We start from the raw sequence: 6,201 nt of genomic DNA, 5'->3' as shown, positions 1-6,201 counted from the left end.
AGTGCGAAATTTGTGACGGATTTGAAGCATCGACAACAGACAAATGCATCGTCCGCACTTTAATAGCTGCAGCTAATAAATTAAAGTGGAAATAGGAATTAAATAATATTTCTAAATTTAATTGAAATGCCAATTAAATATTTAAAAATATATAAAAAAATATTTATCTGACTAATTGCGAGCTGATCTTGATCAAATCCATAGCCTAAGCCGAAGAAAATTGTCATTTAGATGCTTACTTTGAATACTAAGTGAGTTTAAATTAATACCAACAAGCTAAAAGCCACTGCTGACATCTTGAAGGGGTGTTAGTTGGCTTATGGCACTAAAGGCCCAGTATCAAAAGATCCCCGAGAAGATGACACGTAATAAAATTGGAGAGTTCCTAACTGACTGTGGGTAGAAGTATTTGATATGTTTGTTATAAATAAAGAAGTGGAATATTGTTGCTCCAGCAGATTCTCAGCTAAGACACTTAACATTAATAGACTCTGGTCTGGGATATGAACTTGAATCCTCATTCTACAACTTTATATTATTCGTTCTTTTAGAGATCCATGGCTAAACTCATGGCTGGCCCTGACCTGCGCTAACTATTTCTAAATTTAGCACTATTTTATTATTTTCAGAAATAAAGCTATAAATTCTAGAATCTAGAGACTTTTATAGAAATATAGAAACATCGAACTCAGCATGAGATGATTCTGCATATTCGAAGATATGGAGAGGTGTGTCTATATATGTATAATATATGTACATGAATGTATGTATGAGTATGTACATGTATGTAAGGACGTATATGTATGTGTATATAAGTTATATAAATTCATATTCATGATGTATATGTACATGCGTGTACATCCACTTTAATTTAGATTGACCTTTGAGTTGAACAATTAAAAATCGTAAATTTTTCATTTGAAATTTGAAATATATGTACATATATGTCGGATGGATGGATGGATTTGGCTGTTCCGTGTGTTTGTTGTGTCTAGAGTGGTGCGAGCACTTTTGGGCAATAAATTGCATCTATTTTGCAAATAATAAAAATTATTATTTATAATGCGTTAATTTTGTGCGCTTCGCTATGGCCATAAAGCAGTTGGACTCATAAATTGGCATAGTCATGGCATCCATGGCCGCCTGGTGTCTGGTGTCTGGTGTCTGGCCGCTGGTGGCTGCTGTCTTGGACGCTGATGCAGTTGCTGCTGCTGCTGCTGCTGTTGATGGAATTCGCAAGATACAATACCAATGCGAAAACGACTGACTGTTGCCTGAGATTTTCCATGCACGGCGATGCCGACAACTACTCAGTCGCAGCCACAGCCACAGCCACAGCCACGAATTGTGCGAAAAATTATTTCTGTTGTTTTATTTATGTTTACAAACTGATTTATTCACGGGGCTGCGCTCGTTTGCCTGAAATTTATTTTGACAGACACATGCATATCGCAAGGATTGCCACGTATCTGCATCTACATATCTGTAACTCTCCCTCTCCCTCTCCCTCTCCCTTCGCGTCGCATCGCATCGCATCGCATCTCTGCATCCGCCTCAAATCTGCTGGCAGCCGAGGCGCGAAGTAATCAAGCAATGGCTCTGACGCCGCGTCGTTGCCACTCGCAGACCTGGGCATCTGATATAACAAAATGTAAATATGCTTCACAGCATCTCATTTGCCTACTTATGATAAACACAGCGAAATGCGAAAGTAACTTAATGTTAATAGCTTACAAATATGTTGATCTAAATTCTCAGTTTGAGAATTTTAAATATTCTTAATTATATGTGTATGTCTTCGGAGCTTCAGTAGCTATCATCATACAATAAATGATTCTTATCTAAGCGAAACAAGTCTTTCAAATAGCATTACGTGCTGAACGACTCAACAGATCAGATGTAAATACATGAATCATTATATGGAATTGCCTTAGATTCGAATAGTAATTTACTGTTGCTTATTTGAGAAACAGAAAATTTGGGAATAGCAGTTTACAATTTGTGACAGACAAAAGACATATGTCAACCTCGACAGCTCTCAGAGCTAGAGACCTAAACGATTTTCAATCGAATGTCAGCCTTTAGCATACTCAGAAAAAGTTTTGGCTTTTTATCTGTCTTTTATGGATCATATCATTAAGTTCTTAACATTTTGTATACCTACCCCAATGTCGGCAGGTTGCTACAAGGCCAGGCTGTCTGCGGTCGCGCACTCCCCGCTCTCAACTAGGCAAATTCCATTATGAAGCAGATCTCAAAAAAAAAGGTTACAAAAATATTCAAAATTAATTTGATAATAAACGAAAAACTCTTAGATAAACGTTTTTACCTTTGCCAACTCTGATGTGATTAAAACTAAAATGGAAAATAGACAAAGCTTTGGTTCACTCGTTATGCTTACGCCAAGAGGCCTTTGGGAAGGTAATTGATGTCCACTCGGATCGGTCAGCCAATGAGCTTGAGCATGAGCAAAGCCAAGAGCACGAGCAAAAAGGAAGCCAATTGAGAAAAACCCGTTTGGCGGCATCGAAAAAATGTAACAATGGAAACAGCTATCAAACTTACAGCTGGGCCATGTATCAATGTCAACTGGGGGTAAACGGGAGCCACCTTCGGCACAAAAGCCGGCTGCTACCATTGGTGGAGTAACAAAGTGGCCATTGTGTGGCAGATCAAGCGCAGGCTTGGGGCCGTGCCCAGATGTCAACGTCTTGAGATGTCCGGGTGCAGCCCGGTAGCCGCTCATTGGTGGAGTCCGCTGGCTGCCATTGTTTATGCCGATCGTAGCCGCCGTCGTCGTCGCCGTCGTCTGCCCGCTGCTCTCTATATGGACTCGCCTCGACGTGGTCCATGTCGTCGTCGTAGTCATCGTCGTCGGCTGTCAGAACGTAATCGCATGCCAAACAAAAACACTCCATAAGAAATAATAAACAAATCATCTCGCCTCGTTGCCGTTGATGCCCAGACAAACATTCGCACAGACACACACATTCCGGCTGCTGCGGCTGCTGCTATTGCTGCTGGCCACCCGCACACCAAGCGATATTGATTCGATCGCGCTGCCTGTCACGGCCCGCCACGAGGTGGATATCCATCCAATCCACACAATCCAATCGCAGCCAACCCACCCGTGCCCCCAACACAGCCTAACTGTGAGCTGTCGAGCCACTTGATTTCAGTTCTCTCATAATTGCATGTCTTCTATGGCAAAAAGTGCAACGAGCTGTGCTAGAAAGAGATCAACAGAGGCAGAGAGAGTGGGAGGGAGAGGGAGAGGTAGTTGGGGCAAATGTTTTGAATAGTCAGAGCATATTGAACGATCTTTTGCTCTAGGCTACAGCACGTGTCATATTTTTAGGGCTAAGAAATGTATGAGGTATTAAATAAAAAGAAGAAGAGAGTAATGTCTTATAAGAAGGCAAATATCTCTTAGCTTAAAATTTACGCACATATTTTTTTATAATTTATTACAATTAATTCTTTATGTGGATTCTCATTTATGGCCCGAAGTGTACGCGCTCTGTCAAGCTGGCTCGCATGCCAACTGCTGTGCAGAAGACACCCACCAAGAGCACAGCGGAACCACAAAACCACAGCCACAATAGCACCACCAACACCAACACCAACACACACACACACTGACAGAGAGAGCAGTGGAAAGCGTTGGCTTCATTTCTCGCGCCTGTTGATTGCTCGAGTGCATATGAGTATGCCAGCTGCTCGGAGCTTGCTCGAGTTGGGCAAACTGTCAAAGATATCCCAGCTTGTTGGCGCGCCCCACCGATCGGGCCGACCGCAACCCCAGCCCGATCGGCTTGGGGCTGCTTGTTTGGCTGCGTGCGGATCGCTTGATTGATGATTTGTTTATTTTGATATGGGGAATCTCTTCGCACCAGCAACAATCGAAGTCGACGTCGGCGTCGCCTTCAGCCAGGGTATTAATTTTTGCCAATCGAAATTTGTATAGAATAATTTGGATCAGCCACCCCCAGTGCGAACAGTATTGTTTTTAATTTATGAATTATAATTTATTTGTTCTTATTCTTCTTCCACAGCTTCTTCTTCTCATTTCGGCTTGGGTGAATTATAAGGCCATATTTCATTCATGCCGCAAATTTCCAAATCGTTTTGATATATAACAGCAATTAAATTGATCATGGCTCTGGAATGTTTTGCACATAATTCGAGTTGAGTTCAGCACATTTCTGATTTTCAGTTTATCAATCATTTCGAACTGTTGATGGACACGCATCATATGTGGCGAAAATACAAAGCTTTTGCAGAGCATGAATTTTGCCAGATGTGAAAGCAATATATTAAAAAGAAAATATATCTAAACTTGTATACATATTTATATATATATATATATATGTATCTATATATATATATATATATATATATGTATCTATATAAATATATATATATATATATATATGTATCTATATATATATATATATATATATATATATATATATATCTATAATCTTTTTTTGTCTAAGCTTTAATATCTCAACTGATCTGCAAGCTATAGTTAAGTGCTGAACGTCGTCAATAGAATTTGCCATATTAATTTATCAATAAAACTTTGCAATTTCTATAAAAACATATTTCCATCTTTTCAAAGGCTTTTTTTGCTGGGCTTATAGATCTGCTTCATCTGCCAGTTCGCTCTTTTGAAACCACCCAAGCTAATCCACTCAAAGTGTTGCATATTCCAACTGTTGCCATTCGAAACTTCTGTGGCAACTTCTTCGGCTCAACGCAAAATCCAAGCAGACGTTTCAACGACTGAGCGAGGACACCCTTGACCAGGAATACCGGGCGCACCACGAGCAGGCGATAGTAATTGCTTGGGACACATTTCTTATGCCTGTCGCTGACACTGACGCCTGCTTAGAGCAGAGCCAGCGCCAGTGGCTATACGGGTCTGGAGCGGGCTGTTATCAGCGGAATTTTAAAGCGCATCTTGCGCCTTGTGCCGAAACCAGGAACAGCAGAAGTAAAAAACGAAGAAATGCGGACATGGACATGGGCAATTCATCGCTGGCTCGAACTGCGGTTCGTCTGTGGTTCGAGTTGGGCGCTGTCTTGGCTGCCGCGCTGCTAATTCGCTGGCATTTTCTTTATTTTAGCCAAATGCGTCCGTTTTGTGATAGCCCTTGTCGTCTTTTCGTTGCGTTTCCTTTTATTTTCACTCCGCCTTCGCCTTGGCTGGTGCCAAGAAATGAAATTCTTGATATCTTTTGTTTGTTGTCACTGCCGACGCTGTCCTGACGCATCTTTGTCCTTTCGCATCGTCTCTAATTAAAAATAAAAAAAGAAGAAGAAGAAGCAGAAGAGGAGGAGTGCCGAGTGACCGCACTAATTAGCCTCAAAGCAAGCCACAATTTGGTATGCCGCCTGCTCCGGCATGCTTTTGATTTCTAAAAGATTTGCGCAATCCTTAAAAAGAGCTAAATCTAAAACTCGCGCAAAGCGCTGCCATTGCAATTCTACCAATAATTACGCCACATTCCCAACTCCAAGTCCAACTCGCGGTCTAGCTGAAGAAAAAAAGACAATTCCGTACACATGTCACATGCAACCGAATCAATTTCCGTGGGCATTGTGTGAACTGAAATGACAACTTCTAGTCCAACTCCAACTCCAACTCCAACGCCAACTGAATGCCCGCCCTATTGACTCTGGCAAGACATTTTGGCAACTCAAGACTACGAGAACAGCATTTAAAACTAGCCACAAAAATCGCTTTTAGCTGCGCATCAAAAGTCGCCAAAGACAACAAAAAAATGCACTGAAAATAAAATTGAAAATCGAATGTTTGTATTTGGCATTTCACTGTACAGTGGCGTCACCCAGAGGGGGTTTGCTCTACAGCTTTTGTTGGCCATTATCTTTAAGATTCTCTTCAACTGGAACTTGTATGCCAAATCAAATGCAACCTAGACTTTGTTTTCTTACTTTTGGTTAGACTTCATTGACGATTTTAGTGCTTGATGTAAAAGTTGAATAAATAAATAACAATAGTAAATTTAAAAAAAAAAATAGTAACGGTACATGTAATTATTTTATATTTTACTAAATTTATTAGACCTGAAATCTTTTCTTTTTGTAGGGTAGAGCAAAGCATTGTTCGGCAAAGTAGAGAAATTTATTTGTTAGACTTAAAAATTAAAATTGAATAATTTGTTAGCTGCGCAG

This window comes from Drosophila hydei, unplaced genomic scaffold (assembly GCF_003285905.1).
Source record: "Drosophila hydei strain 15085-1641.00,03,60 unplaced genomic scaffold, DhydRS2 tig00008114-arrow-pilon, whole genome shotgun sequence".
Lineage (NCBI taxonomy): Eukaryota > Metazoa > Arthropoda > Insecta > Diptera > Drosophilidae > Drosophila > Drosophila hydei.
This window is presented reverse-complemented; position numbering follows the sequence as displayed.